The sequence below is a fragment of the Mesocricetus auratus genome, unplaced genomic scaffold (genome assembly GCF_017639785.1).
Source record: "Mesocricetus auratus isolate SY011 unplaced genomic scaffold, BCM_Maur_2.0 Super-Scaffold_4256, whole genome shotgun sequence".
Classification (NCBI taxonomy): Eukaryota; Metazoa; Chordata; class Mammalia; order Rodentia; family Cricetidae; genus Mesocricetus; species Mesocricetus auratus.
The window spans coordinates 116136752-116156335 of NW_024429182.1; the positions used below are offsets into that span (position 1 = coordinate 116136752).

The following is a 19584-nucleotide window of genomic DNA, read 5'->3' on the forward strand; positions in this document are numbered from 1 at the left end:
GTTCAAGGCAGCCTGGGCTACATGAGACCCTTCCTTTTTTTTTTTTTTTCTTAAAAAAATAGGAAAACTTCGCATGCACAAGGTCATGGGTTTGATTCCCAGCACTATAAACAAGAAACATTGAAATCAGGTGGTTTAATTCTAGCTACTTAGGCAGAGGCATAAGAATCAAAACAAGGAGCCGGGCATTGGTGGCACACACCTTTAATCCCAGCACTATGGAGGCAGAGGCAGAGCAAGTTCCAGGACAAGCTTCAAAACAATACAGAGAAACCCTGCCTCAAAAAACCAAAAAAAAAAAAAAAAAAGAATCAAAACAAGGACTTCTGGGGCCGTTTGGTGGAACTCTGTCTCAGAATGAGAACATTAAGGGACTGAGGGATGGCTCAGTGGTTAAGAGGAGTGACTGTTCTTACAGAGCACCCAAGTGGCAGCTCACATCCATTTGTAATTCCAGTCCCAGGGGATCTGATGCCCTCTACAGGCCTCCATGAGAATCAAGCATGCACATGGTGCAAAGACATACATGCAGGCAACACACTTTACACATAAAATAATAAAATAACTTAAAATCTAAAAAGAAAACGTTAAAAAAGAAACAAAAACAGCTGGCTGGAGAGATGGCCTGGAAATTAGGAGCACATACTGCTCTGCCCAGAGGACCTGAGCTTGTTTTCCAGCACCCACATTGCCAGTAACCCCAGATCCAGGGCATCCAGTGCCGTCTTCCAACATCCATCAGTAGACACCTGCACCTGCACTCATGTTCACACCACACACACACACAGACACACACACACACAATTAAACATACAGAATGAAACTGGGAATTGGACATGGTGACACCAGCCCAAGCTGCCTCACAGTGAGACCCTGGCTCAGCACACACACACATACACAGGCTGAGAACACAGCTCAGCACACACATACATACACAGGCTGAGAACACAGCTCAGTGATGGAGTAGCCCTTAGTATGTAAAATGTGTCCAGGTTCAATCTGCAATACCATAAAAGCAAATACCAAAAACCCACTATTTCCAGTTCAAGCTTAGTTTTTTGTTATTGCTTTGATATGGGTGTGTTATGAGAGAGCAGTTTGTAGGGTTGAGTCTTTTCTTCCTTTATCCAGGCTCTGGGGATTGAACTCAGGTCTCCAGGCATGTTATCTCACCAGTCCCCTTCCCTGTTTTCTTTCATTCTTCCTCTCTCTCTCTCTCTCTCTCTCTCTCTCTCTCTCTCTCTCTCTCTCTCTCTCACTAAACTTGGCTTGGTTGTTTTGTTTCATCAATCTCATGATGTCTGAGTTCAGAACCTGGAAGACAGTAGTAGTAGCACAGATATAAAGATGGAAATTCTCTCCCAGTGACTTGCTGTTCAGGCATTAGTCACCAGCTGTCTCATCGCTGTGACAAGGCAAAATTATCCTAGTGGATGCCGTGGTTTAGGCGCTGGGAGAATCGCAGCAGCTCCTGGCACCCAAATGTACATGGGAGCTTCCGTTTGGTCCCTTCCCCATCCCGCCAGCAGCTTCCTCCTCTTTTGTTTGCCCTGTTTCTTCCCACCCCCTCCCCCTCCCCCGTGTATGTGTGCGGTGAACTCATATTCGCAGAGCTCTCACTGAACTTGGAGCTTATGAATCAGCCAAACTGGCTGGATAGCAAGCCCCAGGGATCGTGCCTGACTCCAGTGCTGGGATTACTAGTGTGTGTCTGGCTGAGGACTGAACTCTGCCTCTCCGGCTATTGAAGCAATTCCCCCCCCACACACACACCCACACTTTTCCCAGACCAGTCTCAAGAGTCCAGGCTAGCCCTGAACTCAGCTAGGTAGCCAAGAACAGTCGTGAGCTCCTGATCCTCTTGCCTCTGCTTCCCAGATGCGAGCCACCACACCAGCTACTCCATCTCTTCTGACTTTACCTTCCTGGTCCCTCGCTGTGCCTTGCACATCTGCAGTCCTCGTTCCTCTGTCACAACAAGGCTATGTGACTGCTCTCCCTACCAAGAACCTTCCTTACTCCATCTTTTCATAGGCTGTTTTTGTCAGGCTTAACCTAAACTGGCCTCTTTATCAATACTTTCTGGCAATCACATCTGCATTTGGCCTCCTTCCCCAGCAGTCACCATCAATCTTCTCTATTCACTGAAGTCCTTACACTTGTTGCACAATTTCCTGCTTGTTTGTGTTTATAAGTCCCAGAAAGGAAATGTTCGTTTTTTATTTCCATTCTGCAATAATGAATGCTAACGAAATGTTTGTGGTTGGGTGATAGCCGCTCACACCTTTAATCCCAGCACTTGGGAGGCAGAGGCAGGCGGATCTCTGTGAGTTTGAAGCCAGCCTGGTCTACAGAGTGAGTTCCAGGACAGTCAGGGCTACAGAGAGAAACCCTGTCTTGAAACAAACAAACAAACAAACAAACAAACAAAAGCTTATTGGATGGATGGATGGATGGATGGATGGATGGATGGATGGATTCACCCTTCCACTGTCAGTTAAGGGACTTACTGGGAGTGAGATGAAGCTGTAAAGGTGAGTGAGAGTCTCACTGTTATGGTACATAGTTGCTAACCATGAAGTTTGGATGCTCTGCTTTAAGAATGGGGTGTGGCCAAAGTTATCCAGGGATGGAGAGGCATGGTCAACACTGAGAAAGGTAGACTTGGCCACTATGTGTAAGTTGTGTTACATAGAGAAAAAGTGAAGGCATTAAAACAGTGCCAGGCATGTAACTCTTCAGTGGTCATGGCAAGTATGAGGGACACCACAACAACACGGCACAGTCAGGAAGATATTCTAGACTATGCCTGCCTTTCCCTTTTGGCCAAGCTTCCAGTCAGTGTGTGTATTCTCCAAGATTTTGTGTCCAGACCCTTTGACAATGACTTCTAAATTAAACATGCTCTGGAGCTAGCCTCTCCAAGCTCCTCTCATTTCATTTCTTTTTTGTCTTCTCTCCACTCAGTAACTCTTATTAGTGATTAATATTTATTTTTTAAATATATTTTGGCAGGGTTTCTCTGTGTAACAGGCCTGGCTGTCCTGGAACTCACCCTATAGACCAGGCTGGCCTTGGGCTCAGAGATTCACCTGGCTCTGCCTCTCGAGTGCTGGGATTAAAGCCATGCATCACTACCCCCTGACTTTAAAACTGTTTTTCGTTGGTCTCATGTATACCAGGCTAGTTTCAAACTCACTTTGTAGCCCAGGATGACCTTAACTCCTAATCTCACTGCTTCTACATCCCAAGTAATGATGAGCTCTCTTTCTTTCTTTCTTTCTTTCTTTCTTTCTTTCTTTCTTTCTTCTTCTTCTTCTTCTTCTTCTTCTTCTTCTTCTTCTTCTCCTTCTCCTCCTTCTTCTCCTTCTCCTTCTCCTCCTCCTCCTCCTCCTTCTTCTTCTTCTTCTTCTTCTTCTTTTTCTTCTTCTTCTTCTTCTTCTTCTTCTTCTTCTTCTTCTTCTTCTTCTTCTTCTTCTTCTTCTTCTTCTCCTCCTCCTCCTCCTCCTCCTCCTCCTCCTCCTCCTCCTTCTTCTTTTTAATTAGGTTGAGACAGGGTCTCAGTTCCAGCACAGGCTGGCCTCAAACTAGTGGCAATCTTCCTGCCTCACCCCCTGAATGTTGGGATTATGGTATGACCCATCACACCAGGCTGTAACATGAAAATAAAAGACCCAGAGACAGACTTTCTGGTTCAAGCTTCAAGCTGAAGACCAGAAAAGCAAAGCAGCTGGTCACTAGCTCTCACTCTACCTCAGACTGAAAGGTGATCTGGGCTCCACCAAACTGCAGACCATAACCTCTCCTCAGTGTGGCTGGAGAATCCTGAGACGTCAATGTCTTCCTGCCCTCATTGTGGCTGGAGAATGAATGCCTGATACCGACTACTAAAGACCCTGCTCCTCTCTTTATACTCCTGTAGTGTGATCCCAGGTGCTGAGATCATCTTTGTGTGAGCTGTTTCTCATTAGGACTGGATCAATCTTGTGTAGATCTGGGTGGCCTGGGACTCAAAGACATCTGTCTACTTCTTAATCCTGAGTCCTATGATTAAAGGTGTGTGCCATCAACTCCTAGCTTCTGGCTGCTGGGATTAAAGGCATGTATCACCACTGCCAGGGTTTCTCTGTATTGTTTTGGAGCCTGTCATAGAACTTGCTCTGTAGACCAGGCTGGCCTCGAACTCACAGAGATCCACCTGCCTCTGCCTCTGCCTCCCGAGTGCTGGGATTAAAGGCGTGCGCCACCAACGCCCGGCTACATTTTACATCTCTTTAATGAGTTTCTTTTCTGAGTCTGGTAAACAATGAAAACTATAACTATCTAGTCTTCAACTTGCTCAGAGACCTGGGAAGGAAATAATATTAACTGAGTAAGCAGGAAGTGCAAGGAAGTGACTTCTAAAAAATGTGAGAAGGGACAAAAACATCTGGCTATCTGAATAGTCATCCAAGATTTCTCTGCAATGTTGGGGCATCCATCTTTGGCCTATAGGCCTAGCATCTCTGACACTTTTCTGTGGAGCAGAATTTTTTTGAAGGACTCTCCCACTTTGTCTTGGTAAGGTTTTGCAGTCACTCTCTTTTGTGTCCTGTCTGTCCAATTTGGATAACACACTGGCAGCCGTCAAGGCAAGTGCACTTTCTTGCTTAGTGACTTACTTTTGCCATAAAGAAAGTAAACTCTGTGTGGAGTTTCTTCAAGGCCCAACATCTTTTCTGAAGTAAATTGATGCTGCCAGGAGCAGTCATGTCTCATTGTCATAAAAAAAAGAACCTATATTATTACAACACTTTAAATGTCATATTCTGCAGATCTCTAATGTGTTTGAAGATGACCTGTCTATTTAAAATATATCTCTGTTTGACCTTGATAACATACGTAATATGACTACAAGTTTGATTAGAATAGTTACTAATTACTAACCTTACATTTCCTTATTCTCTTACATAGTTGGTACTAATAACTTTCAAGGACTAGAAATTTGCATTACATTGTCAAATGAGCTGTATAGATACAATACTTTGAACAATATTAGAGATATATATACAGTAAGCTTTAACCAATTAATTTCAAATTTGTGTCAGTATACAATATTTGTATACAATATACAAAAGTCCAATCCAATGTAAAATATTTAAAACTAGTAGTTTCTTTTAAAGAGTAGATTCAATAATCTACCCTTCTCTACTATCATATCTGTATCCCTCTCCCCCCTTTTTAAACCAATAACAACTTGTAACCATCCCCCTAAACAAAGACAAATATTCATAACCTATTGAATGACCAAAAACCGTCCACTCTTGGGAATGTGGGTGTCATGTTCTTAAATTTACTTCCTGCTCTCTGGGGGTGATGGCATCTTTAGGGGACCCTGAAAAGAAAAACTGGATTAAATGTCAAGCTGTATCATTTGTTGTTCATCTCTGCATAATGGGAAAGTGCAGGGATTGCCTCAAGTCCTGGCTAGAGTAGTCTATGAAGCTGGATCATCTCAGCTAGCCACCTCGAAATTGTTCTGAGCAGAGTCATGAGTCTGGGTCATCTCAGCTGGTCACCTTGAAATTGTTCTGAACAGTTTGTAGTCCAAAGCTGATCTTTAGCTGGTGTTGTTCAACTTACTGGTGTTATCATTGTCTTGGATAAAATGTTGTTGTGGGGCTCCATCCTCCTTTTGGAAACTTCAAAGGTCGAGGTTAGTCGTGGTTATGGTTCACTGCAGGAAACTAATAGAGACTTAAACCCGAAATCATGTACAGGAAGGTAGATGAAACCTTTTTCTAGAATTAGTTAGTAGTCTATATATATGATCATTAATATCATGACAAAAACTTTAAAATACATATATAATAATCTTATAAATTTTTATATAAATATAAGATTTGTGCTTTAAGAAAAGCTGTTAAAAACAATATAAAACCAAAGAATTATGAGATTTGTGGAAATACAAAAGTCCTTCAATTATTTGTTTTTCTTCCATCCCACATTAGGTGACTCTTCTGACATGAGACAGAGATTTTGGATTTTTCTTAAACAAGCCTGCTTAGGTTTACAGAAGGAGAGAGCCATACTCTAACTCCAAACCCAACATCAATCTTTAATTGGACTTCAAAAGAACCATTTGCATTATGTCTGTAGAGAACAGTAGAAACAAACATTTGGGAAGATTTATGAAATTTTATCCTGTTGGAAATATGATGTATCAATAGATCAATTTATTCCTTTTCTTTTCTTTTTCTTTTCTTTTTTGAGACAGGGATTTTCTGTTTTGCTTTGGAGGCTGTCGTGGAACTCGCTTTGTAGACCAGGCTGACCTCGAACTCACAGAGATCTGCCTGCCTCTGCCTCCCAAGTGCTGGGATTAAAGGCATGCGCCACCAACGCCGGGTGCAGCCAGTGTTCTTAACTACTGAGCCATCTCTCCACACTCTACCAACACCAATACCTTTTCTCTAAAAGGCATGCGCCACCAATGCCTGGCAATTTATTCCTTTTCTTGGGACAATTTTTTCTGGATTACTTGTCCCTTTTCTTCAGATGTCTCAATTGTCCAGTGGTCTCCAGATTCCTTAGCTGGAGCCCTTTATTCTCCTGAAAAGACAAAAATAAAATCCCTTCCCCAACCCTAAATTTTGGGGAGGTTCTCCTTTGGCAATTTATATCTGATCAAATGAAACATTTGTTAGTTTGTTAGGTTAGTTTAGATTAAATAGTCATGCTGCTTGATGAACAATCATCTCTTCTAATTAAGAGCTGTCTTGTTCAAATCCAATCTTTATCAATTTTGATGGTATCCATAGCTTTTCTTCACCAGTGAAAACAAAAGCAAAACCTCTTCCCCAACGTAACACATGTCCTGGTCTCCATTCTGAAATCAAGACACCTTTAAAGTATATTGGCTGATTTAATTCTGTAGATTTTCTGTTATCCAATGTCTCTCCATAGCTATTGTTCCTTGCTCATTAGCATTCAGAAAAATTAAAAGTTAATAGGGCATTATGGAATCTATTTCTGAGGTTCTTTATCATCCCTTTCTGTCTACTTAGCATATCCTTTAAGAGTTTGGTTTGGCTGGGCGTTAGTGGCGCATGCCTTTAATCCCAGCACTCGGGAGGCAGAGGCAGGTGGATCTTTGTGAGTTCGAGACCAGCCTGGTCTACAGAGCGAGTTCCAGGACAGGCTCCAAAGCCACAGAGAAACCCTGTCTCGAAAAACCAAAAAAAAAAAAAAAAAAAAAAGAGAGTTTGGTTTGATCTTTCTATAACTGCCTGCCCTGTAGGATTGTGTGGTATACCTGTATTATCTTTATTTTTTTAAGATTTATTTATTTATTACACATACACCAGATTGAATTGTAGATGGTTGTCAACCACCATGTGGTTGCTGGGAATTGAACTCAAGACCTCTGGAAGAGCAGTCAGTGCTCTTAACCTCTGAGCCACCTCTCCAGCCCTGTATTATCTTTATTATTCAATACTACTACTCACCCCTTCTGCCAATGGTGAGTCCAGAACTCAGGGCCCTGTCTATACTAAGCACATTAATCTTTACAAGCACAATCAAGCATATGTGTTACTGTGTATATTCCCCTGCCTCCACTGGAATCCTTCAGAACATGGCCTGGGGCCAACAAGATGGCTCAGAAGGTATAGGTGCTTGCTGCCAATACTGACAACCTGAATTTCACATAGTGAAAGGAGATATCTGATCCCCAGAAATTGTCCTGTACCTGTAAATACACACACACACACACACACACACACACATATGCATGAGCACACACACACATGTATACACTAAACAAACAAATGTACGAATAAAATTAAAAGATGTGGTCTGGTTGATTTTCTGGAATTTTAGACCTGTAAGTCCTGCTAAGCTTGATAGATCCCAAATTATAGTCAGCCTCTCCTCCCAAAGCATTCCAAAGGCCTTTTCTTCTCTCTTTGGAGCAATCCCCTGCTCTGCTTGGCTCTCTTCCTCTCCCTTGTTTCCTTTATATTGCTGGTGCCAAGTCCTGTTGTAGCTGCCATTAGAGTGTGTGTGTGTGTGTGTGGGTGGGTGTGTTTAAAGCATTTGTAAATGCCTTCTGCTTTATGAATTTGTTAAAATGCAAATGTGCCCAAAGCCAAGGAAAGGAAACAGCACGTACAGTCTTCCCCTCCCCCAGCCTCGCTCCCTAGATCTCAGCACTGTGAAGTCTGGCAAGCCAGGTCTTGCTTCCAGCTCTTCTCCATTCCCACAGCCATCATCAGAACCACAGCAATGGCTTTCCATCTGCTCTGTTTACCTTTCCCTTTCGGTCCCTATTGTCAAACCCTGAGAGCCTTCCGCAGCACACCGTGTCCTACCCTGAACCCTAGAAGTGTGAGAACGGAAGAAACAGAGATCCACCTTCAAAAGCTGCTGGACAGTGGGCAAGTTATTTGACCTCCCTTATTTCCTTATGTGTAAAAAAAGGACAGTCACAGTCTCTTCCTTATGGGGTTGGGTGACGATTAATAGGACAATACAGATAGCTCCGTGCAGCTCCTGGAACACTCTGCTCCATAATCGTCAATGTCGACAACACCAGTGATGACAGCCTTTTCCTTGGATAAGTTACTGACCTCAGTGCACTAATCTAGGTGAAGAAGCTGGGTGTGGTGGCTTATGCCTGGGAGGCAGAACTGCCATAAATCTGAGGCCTGCCTGGACTATAGAGTGAGATCTTCTAAAAAATTTTTTTTAAAAAGGTGTTGGTGTTGGTAGAGTGTGGAGCGATGGCTGTGAGTTCGAGGCCAGCTGGTCTACAGAGCGAGTTCCAGGACAGACTCCAAAACAATACAGGTGCCAGCAAGGAAGTGGTAGAGAGACATATATCACTCCCATAAAATAAAACTTGTAATCAAGAAAACCTAGGTCAGGAGAGATGGGTAAACTTTTTTTTGAAAAGGCAGAGGAGCAATGTAAATAGAATTGAAGGACTGAAGCTGGGGTCGGTGAGATGACTCAGTGTCACCAAGCACGATGACTCAGGTTGTATCCCTGACACCCCGGTGGTGGGAGGAAAGATCTGACTTCTACAAGTTGTCCTCTGGCCTTCACATGTGCTCTGTGACATGGGCAAAACCACATACATACTTACATACCTACATACATACACACACATACATACATACACACACACATACATACATGCACTCACACACGTACATACATACATACATACATACACACACACATACACACACACACAGGTACATACACACACATACATACACACACGTACATACATACATACATATACACACACTAAACATGTTTTTTAAAAAAGAGGGAGAGACCCTTTCTCTAAAGGCCAAACACCACAATGACAAACAGGAAAACAGCGTTCTTCCAAAGACTGACCTTTCTCCTCAAACCCCATAAAACTGAGTTATAGCAATCGGGGTAGGAGTCAATCCAAGTTCCTGCCCTGAACCGACACCAAAGCCTTCTTGCCTCCCAGCCTTTTACTCTTCCGTGGTGCTGGGAACTGAATTCAGGGCTCACGGTTGTCTTCACTCCCACTCTGTATCAGTCCAGAAGGTCTATAAACCTCCAAACTTGGACTGCCTGAGTGAGAAAGCAACCCTCATGCGAACATCGTTTTTCCCCTTTAGAAAACAATGATTATTTTAAAGGGTGTGAACATTTTTTATAGCTCTAATTACTCCTGCCAAGTCTTTTAAGCAAATCTACCACTTTATAATGTTATCGGCCATAGTCTATGGTTACTGCTTTCAACACACTCTCCTCCTTGAGATACAGTTTTGCTCATTTAATAGAGAGGACTCTTATATGCCGTCCTAGAACTCACAGCCATCTACCTACCTCTGCCTGCATGTAGTATACCTGCATGCCAGAAGAGGGCACCAGATCTCATTACAGATGATTGTAAGCCACCATATTAGTGGCTAGGACTTGAGCTCAGGACCTCTGGAAGAGCAGCTAGTGCTCTTAAACTCTGAGCCATCAATCCAGCCTGAAAATGTGTTTTTTTTTTATTGTTGTAGTTTTTTGTTTTTGTTTTTTTGATTTTTCAAGACATGGTTTCTCTGTGTTGCTTTGGAACCTGTCCTGGAACTAGCTCTGTAGACCAGGCTGGCCTCGAACTCACAGAGATCCGCCTGCCTCTGCCTCCCAAGTGCTGGGATTAAAGGCGTGTGTCACCAATGTCCGGCTCCTGCAAAGGTATTTTTAATTAAAAATTTTTTGTGTTTATTTATTGGGACTGCTGGAAAAGAAATCCCAATTGTTGGAAACACATGCTCCTGGATATTGCACAAAGTGACACACTTAGTAAGGCAATTGTCTTTTGGGTGGTGGGGCTGGAGAGATGGCTCAGTGCCTAATACCACCAGCTGCCGTTCCAGAGAATCCAGGTTTCCCAGCACCCACATGGCAACTCATAACTGTAACTCCAGAGGATCCAACTCCCTCTCCTGGGTTCCTCAGGTACCAGGCATGCATGTGATGCAGACTCCCATGTAGTCAAACCCTTATACACATGAAATAATGAAAATAATTTTATTTTAAGGGGCCAGGCATGGTGGCACACACGTTTACTCCCAGCACTTACTTGGGAGGCGGAGTCAGTTGGAACTCTATGAGTTTGAGACCAGCCAGCTTTCCATAGTAAGATTCAGGCCAGTCAAAGATATATATAGCAGTGGTTCTCAACCTTCCTAATGCTGTGACCCTTTAATATGGTTCCTCGTGTTTCTGTGACCCCCCAAACAATAAAATTATTTTCATTACTACTTAATAACTGTAATTTTGCTACTGTTATGAATGGTAACTATATATGTGACCCCCCCCAGAGGAGTTACCACCCACAGGTTGAGAACTGCTGCTATATAGTAAAAACTTGTGTTAAAAAAGTGTTTTAAAGCCAAGTGGTGGTGACACGTGCCTTTAGTTCCAGCAATCGGGAGGCAAAGGCAGGCCGATCTCTGTGACTTCAAGGCCAGCCTGCTCTACAAAGCTACACAGAGAAACCCTGCCTCAAAAAACCAAAACCAAAAGAAAAAAAAAAAGTTTTAAACAATACACAAAGAGCCAGGTAGTAGTGGCGCACGCCTTTAATCCCAGCACGCAGGAAGCAGAGGCAGGCGGATCTCTGTGAGTTCAAGGCCAGTGTGGTCTACAAAGCTACACAGAGAACCCCTGTCTCGAAAAACCAAAAAAGAAAAAGAAAGTACACAAGGACCCAACCCCAGTTAGCAAACACATTGGTTGGGCAGTTCACTCCGTTTTAATCCTAACACAAGGTGGTGACTGTCTCACCCCATTGATGGGCGCTCTGCTTCACTCCGATGTGCAATTGGCTAATTTATAATGGGCACAAAGGGGAAGCGTGGCGGAGTCGAGTGTACCAGGATTTTTCTTTTGGGCCACCAGTCAGCTCCCAAATAACGACAGAGACTTACTTTTAGTTTTGAAAGCTCAGCCTGGCTTAGGCTTGTTTCGGCTAGCTCTTTTAACTTAAATTAACCTGTTTCTCTTGATCTGCCTTTGCCTCACTTCTGTATGTCTTTGCTTCCCTGCTTCTCTGTGTCTGGCTGGCTGGTGTCTGGTGGCTTTTTGCCCCGGCCATGTCCCTCCTTCCCTCTTCCTTCTCTCATTCTTCCCTTTTTCTCCCCAGTCTAGATTTCTCCTCCTATTATTCTCTCCACCCATCAGTCCCACCCATCCTTTCTCTGCCTAACTATTGGCTGTTCAGCTCTTTATTAGATCGGTTGGGTGCCTTAGGCAGGCAAGGTAAAATAGCAACACACCTTTACATAATTAAACAAATGCAGCATAAACAAAATGAGCGCACCTTTCTTTACACAGCTAAAGTAAGATTCTGAAGCATAAACAAATGTAACACAGCTTTGTCCAGTTAATATTCCACAACAGTCAAATCTCAGGAATGTCTGTCATCCAGAAGCTGGGCAAGCAGGCAAGAGTTTCGCAAGATGGGGGTCATTTTTAGAACACTGGCTCTTGCTGGGCTAACTATCCTTGATAGGAGAAACTTTTTCATATTTCCCCCCTCTTCAGCATACGTTTTTATTCATTTCTTCAAACTCAGCCCCCACTTGATCATCTTCTGAAGCCTCTAGTAACAGTAAATTACTGTTATGACAAGGGAGTTGAAAGACCCTGCAGTCTTTCTCTCGGGACCCTAGCCCCAAAGACCACCAGGGAGCCAAAGTTCGTTGCAAAACGCAAGAGGGTTTTTGTTTGTTTTTTTTTCTACTTTTTTTTTTTTTTACGAGACAGGGTTTCTCTGTATTGTTTTGGAGGCTGTCGGTCCAGCCCAGCCTCGAACTCACAGAGATCCGCCTGCCTCTGCCTCCCGAGTGCTGGGATTAAAGGCGTGCGCCACCACTGCCCAGCAAGAGGATTTTTATTTTTATTAAGCCGGAGTGCTGGGGTTCAGCAGCCTTGAGAAGGAGTGAACCGTGAGCAGAAATTACAGCAAGTTTTTAAAGCCTGAAACCGCAAACGGGGTGGTGGGGGTACAAGGTAATCGGTGCCAGACCTCCATGCAAACACTCACGCTTGTGGCTGACGGGCTCGTTATGTTATCTGTCTTAGGCAACGGCTGTGCCTGGCTGAACTTTGTGACCGGCCTGAAACCTTGAGGTCTGGGGAATGTTCCCAAGTCCTTGAGGACCACCAGGGGAGGATGTTTATCTTTAAGTGCAGCTGCTCACCCTGGGGACAGCTAATAATTTTCCAACTGTTAGGACTCTTCATTCCCCTCTTCTTCTAGTTACTAATTTCAATCCTGAAATTTCTGTTTAACACTCAGTTTTAACTTAAGCATTATCCTGCTGTCTAAGCATCAAAACTTGAACTGCACTCACTCTTTTTCTTACAAAAGAAACTAAGCGATTAAGAATGCAAGGTCCTAAGGTAAGTAAAAGGAGTAGAATAAGCAAGGGGCCCATCAGGGTGGACAACAGAGTGGTGAACCACGGTGACTTTTTCTGAGAATGGAGTTAACTCCATCCTCTCAGTTTACCTTGCTCTTATATCCCCCCCCCCTTCCTTATAGGCAACCCATTCTTGGGTTACTAGTGGACAATTAAAAAGACTCTGGGGGAAGTTTGGGGTACAAGATCTACTGTCTTCTTGTCCCCTATGTAAGGGAGTTTTCTTTTGACTTAGCATCTCAACCAGGGAAAAGTGACGACGTATTCGCTACTTTGCCACTTCCTGCTGACTTTTGGGTTGTTGTCAGGGGTCCAAGCAGGCTGAAATGGGGATTTAGGCAAGGGGGTCTTTATCAGAAGCAGCTGGCTCAAAGACTCTGCTGAAGATATGGGGAGTGTTCACATTGTTTGGACTGATCTACATCAGCAGCAAGTCCAGGGCTCACAGTCTTTTGGAGCAGGCTGTAGTCAGCAACTGACACTTGGATGTGTCTGCCAGAAGTGTAAACCCATTGAGACATGTTTAAACTAGGCACAGAAGTTAAAATGTATGTATTCAATCAGAACTCTTAGACCCATAGTTTTGTGATCAGGAAGGGCAGGAGTCCCAAGACCAGGAGAGAAAATCCCATCCTCAGGAACAGACAGGTGAGACATTTATCTGGAGTCCTTTTGACCCGTGAGAAGTGGATCCAAGCTTTATGACTTTCTGATCCTCTGAAGCCTATAAGAGCTTTATTATATAAAGGGACATAAGAGTTTTAGATATATTAGCATTACCAATCTGTATTGAAATCCACATTGCAGAAAAAGCAGATATTGGGTATCTGTAATAGACTCATACCTTTAAGTCTCAACAAAACCTACAGTTTTGTACATTTTTCTTCTGTCCAGAGAGGGCCAGGTATAGATTGGACAGAGATACCTATGGCCTGATCAGAAGCCCTTTAGATTTATACTTAGATGACAACCAAAATAAATCCAAATTCTTGAGCTTGTGACTGAACAGCAGGTAGTCACTGCTCTATCAGCTTATCAGAACTTTATTAAAAGTTAAGACCTGAACTTTTATATCATAGAAGGGGAAAACAGTCTAAAATCATTTATATATTTTAAATTATTTTTATATCCTTGAAACTTATATGTACTTATATCCTCAGGTTTTTATTTAGGAACTATATCAAGTCTTGATCTTAATATATAAAATGAACTACCAAGCTGGCCATAACCTTATAGAAGGATCTGGCTGCCTAATGCTTGCCAAGCTAACAAAGTTATAGCTAGCTCAACCATCAATACTATCAGAGATCTGAGAAGGATAAATTCTATTTAACTTTTGAATCTAATAAAAATGACAGGGACCAGTCCACATATAGTTAGCCATACCCAAGTCTCCATTGTGTTGGAGGCAGAAGTATCAAAGAACAGCATCAGGCTGGGCGTTGGTGGTGCACGCCTTTAATCCCAGCACTCGGGAGGCAGAGGCAGGCGGATCTTTGTAAGTTCGAGACCAGCCTGGACTACCAAGGGAGTTCCAGGACAGCCTCCAAAGCCACAGAGAAACCCTGTCTCGAAAAAACAAAAACAAAAACAAACAAACAAACAAAAAGAACAGCATCAGTCTTCTACAGGACCATAAGGTGAGAATTTTTTTTTCTCTCTGTGGAAGGGAGACATGGAAAAGACTTGATCATCTTCTCCAGCCTCTAGCAACAGTAAATTACTGTTATGACAAGGGAGTGACTGGGGATTGTTTGGTGAGAGTGGTCTGGATGAGGCCCCCTAACAGGAGGAATTAATTATTCCACCTGGCTTGTTAGCATGGTTTATGGTGAGCCCTCTATCCTTTGACTGGGTGATGCGACCCAGCTGAAATGTCAGGTATCCTCCCAGGCTAGAGATTCTATTCAAGAGACTCTCGAAGAGAGGCGATTTTCTCTAATGGGTTTCTACTGGTACTGTAACATGCCCCCTCTGAAGAGGTAACCCTAAAATGGTTTAGCAACCAGATCAAAGATCAGAACCCCTAGGCACTTCCGGTATCTCTGCCCGCCAACAAGGAGGAGGGTGCTGTCTTAGTCAGTGCTCAGTGCTCTTAACCTCTGAGCTATCTCTGCAGCCCCATGTCTTTTCCATCCATGTGAGGATCAGGCAAAGGCCTTGCTTGACTGTGGCTTCACTGGGGAGCGTTTAGGAAAGTTTTCCTCTAGGTTGGTCCACTTCTTTGTAATCTGATAAGAGTGCACTAGGTGGGGTCTTCATGGCCTCCATGAACAATAGAATAGGTGAGTCCCCACAGTTACAGGGCATTTTAAGAAATGCCTCACCATCTCCTGGGACCTAGTGACCTCAGAGGACAAGGAGCAGAATATTGCCCCCTTTTTTAATTCCTCTGACAACATCAGTATAGGTCTCTATATCTGGTTATTCACGACCCAGATGGTGAATCACACCACTCAGGGACTTTGTAACTACTAGGTAATGTTCACATACAACTTGGGCAAAACCCAAACACTTTTACATAAGCTGTGAGTAGACATATGGTTTTGTTCTTTAAGCTACTCTTTAAGCAAGTCCTTGTAATTGTTATCAATAATGGATCAATAGCTCCATTGACTTAATTTTTTTGAGATTTACTTATGTGTATGAGTTTTTTTGCCTGCATGCATGTCTGTGTACCATTTGCATCAGTGTCAAATGTGGCCAGAAGAGGGCACCAGATACCCAGTAACTGGAGTTTCAGACAGTTGTGAGCTGCCATGTAGGTGCTGGGAATTGAATCCAGGCCTTCTTGAAGAGTAGTCAGTGCTCTTACTCAATAAACTATCTCTCTAGTCCCATTGATTTAAACAGAAGTTTGGCATCAATGTATTAAACTTTGACCTTAGAAATTTTAATACTGGGTCAGGTGGTGGTGGTGCATGCCTTTAATCCCAGCACTCAGGGAGGTAGAGATAGAGGCAGAGGCAGGCGGATCACTGTGAGTTCGAGACCAGCCTGGTCTACCGAGCGAGTTCCAGGACAGCCTCCAAAGCCACAGGGAAACCCTGTCTCGAAAAACCAAAAAAAAAAAAAAAAAAAAAAAAATTCATATTTTACATCCCTTGTGTAACTTGCTAAGATAAATATCTAAGTTTAAGCTTTTCTGGTTTTCAGAAGAACATCTAGACATCTTTTTTTTTAAGATTTATTTATCTGTGCATTAGTGTTTTGTTGCATCTATGTCTGTGTGAGGGTGTCAGATCCCTTGGAACTGGAGTTACAAACAGTTGTGAGCTGCCATGTGGGTCCTGGGAATTGAACTCTGGTCCTCTGGAAGAGCAGCCAGTGAGTGCTCTTAACCTCTGAGCCGTTTCTCCAGGCCATATCTAGACATCTTAATTTTCATACACAAATTCTCCTTTACTAAAAATATTTCTATTTTTACATCCTTTTTAGTGTTTTTTACTTACTACCCCCCACCATCACACCATAGGCATAAGCAATATTAACAATAGTTTGTCACCAGTTGTGAAAATTCTCTCTTGGAAGTGTGGGCGGGGCTAAGTATTGTCTACTTTTTCCTTGCAAGGCCCTAATGACAAACCAGAGTTCTGTTTTAGCAAAGTTCACCCAGGGAACCAATGTGTCTTACAGAGCATTGGTAAGGAGTTACTAACAAAAGTATAGGTGACCCAAAACAGCCTCAGTGAAAGAGCTTTCACCCAGCACGCATGAGGATGAGGGCTTTCCCACAGACACGTAGGTAGAGTGCCCCCCTCCTGGTATTTCCCAGCATATGTACTCTGTTTGTCCCCAACACCTTCAGGCCATTTGGAAGTGGGGCAGAATTGTGCATAACTGGCTGGGAGGAGTGGCTGAAGTCTCAGGTGAGGGTCCCATGACCCTCCCACCCTTCCTCAGAGAAGGGACACCAATAGTTAGCAGTGCAGCAGAGATGATCAGTTGCAAGCAGGCACAGCTGAAGTTGTGAGGATGGCAGTCCTTGGCTCAGAAGACCATGCTACATTATATATATATATATATATATATATATATATATATATATATATATATACACTGAACTCCAACTACACACGTAGGACATAGTAATGAATTAATATTACCTGTGAAAATATCGTTAAACTATAAGACTTTATAATGGAAACCTTATAGAGAAAAAAGGCAATCAGAAATCTTTTTGAGTCTGGCGTTGGTGGCTCACACCTTTAATCCCAGCATTTGGGGAGGCCCAGGTAGGTGGATCTCTGTGAGTTCAAGGCCACCCTGGTCCACAGAGTGAGTTCCAGTACAGCCAGGGATTCACAGAGAAACCCTGTCTGGAAACACACACACACACATCAAATCTTTTATGTGCTTTGTACAGTCTAGAGAGTAAAATACCAAAGCTGTGCTGTTGGTTTTGAGTGAGTGCGAATAGCAGCTAGAAGCAACGGTAAAACCTCATTGAACTGAAGATGTTTACATCATCCAGCAGCGATCAATTAAGGAAGCCCTGTTGAAATTGTGACACTGGAATTACAACCAAGAGACGTGTTAGGCAGAGAGCCCTCTCTATCCTCTTCACGAACTGACTGTCAATAGCTGTGTTTTGTTTTGTTTCTACCTGTAATGAGAGCCTACAGAAAACAATGGCACCTACAAGAGCCTGGAAAGGGATGGTTCTTGCCTGTTCTTTGTCTTTAGCCTGTCTATGTCACTGTAATTGGAAAGGAAAAACACACCCAGGACTCCAGTGGAGCAAAGGGATCTTGAAGGGAAGGCTTTTTTATCTGGATTAGAGAAAAGCAGACTTGGAGATGCAGGGCAGAAAGAGCAGGTTTCCACTCAATCCCAGAGGTCAGCCTCTCATCCAAACAATCTCTTTGCCTCAGGCTGCTGCAATTGCATAGTGGTTAGCTGCACCTGGCAATCTATCTGTTGGGTCCTGATTGGTTCTGTGCTTCCCAGGACTCAGTCCAGTGAGTTCACAAGGGCCACCTGGAAATGTTAAGGGCCACCTGGAAATGTTAAGGGCCACCTGGAAGTGTTAGCTTCTGGTGGCTGCTGGCTAGTGTTGGGAGCATTGGGTGAGAAAAGTCTCTTCTAGACACCAGTAAAATACATTGAGCAAAAATAATTGTCAAAATTTAAATAAACAAACAAAACCTCCTTAGGTCTGGTAGCACCTCCTTAGTTTGATGTAAAAATGAACTGACTTTATCACTTGGCAATAAAGCCAGTGTTTGAATCCCCTGTGGTTCTCTCATTCCCATGATCCCATTGGACAGCCAAAATGGTGAAACCCAAAAGAAGAATGTTGGGATGTGTGACTGAATGTCTGTGGTTTGGAAATTATAGGGGTCTGTAATCCCCAGATGGCTCAATGGTACCGTGAAGTTTTAGGGGTGCTACCACTTTGGTTTCTGCTATGCAATTGCATTAACTGAGATGGCAATGAGGTCACCGTGTTGATGAGTCACCAGCTAAATGGTGACAAAGCTGTGAGGTTACCTTTTGCTTGTTGTAAGCTCAACTCAATAACAAAACGATCATGTCTCTCATCAGGGCACAAGTACGTGTAGGATTCACGCATTTTACAGATTAAATGCAGACAGTCACACACACTCCTTTCTAAAATAAACAACAACAATAAATCTGAGTAAGGAGAAGGTGTCCTTGGCACCATTTTGTCCCATTGGAGCACGGCATAGGCTGAGATCTGATAGCTCTGGTACCTCTGACCCTCCTTGTCAGTGGAAATTTAAGTCCCTTACAAACCAACTTGTTAAAATTAGTTAATCCTGATTTAAAACCTTAACAGTGCTTTGTGGTACTTTTACCCAGACCGAAAAGCAACATTCCAAGGACCACATAGTCTTTTTTTTTTCAGTTTTTCGAGACAGGGTTTCTCTGTATCATTTTGGAGGCTGTCCTGGAACTTGCTCTGTAGACCAGGCTGGCCTCGAACTCACAGAGATCCACCTGCCTCTGCCTCCCCAGTGCTGGGATTAAAGGCATGCACCACCAACACCTGATGGAACCACATAGTCTTAAGGCAGCATCTGAACTAACTACACCACACGCCTGTCTGTTCTCCCTTCCCTAAACCTTATCCAAAGTCTCCCAGGTTGAGGGAAAGAAGGAAGACCCTCTGCCAGGGAGAGAGCATAGGGACTTAAACTTGACATTATTTGCTCCCTGCACATGATGGTCAGTGAGCCACAGCAGCCTGGGAGAGACAAGAGGGAAAAAAAGAAAATTAAAAGAGGTTCTGTTTTTGTTTTGTTTTTTCTCCTCCCAGAGAGCCAGAGCACCACAGTCCCAAGGCAAGACAGATAAAGGACATCACCTGTTTTGTATTCAGAGTATATGTCATCCACCAATATTACTGGTTTGGTATTTTGTTGTCCCTTTGTGATTGTCAGATGACACAGGGGAAACTGGGGTCCCCTCTTGAAATTTTTAGCCTCACAATAAAATAATTTCAGAAAGGATTCAAATGGAAACTTAATGACAATTTTATTAGGGTTTAAAAGAAAAGACCCCCAAACAGGCAAGCCATACATCTTAGCTATTGTTTGAGAAGAATGGAAGAGAGAATAGGGAGGGTGTGCCATTTAATCCGCATGGAGGGCAGACCCAACTCCTGACC

At 43.2% G+C, this 19584-nt stretch overlaps 1 pseudogene; it reads right to left on the bottom strand.

Annotated features, from left to right (window-relative positions):
- The window catches only part of LOC101826815, a 36645-nt pseudogene that overhangs the window by 1499 nt on the left and 15562 nt on the right, over positions 1–19584 (bottom strand).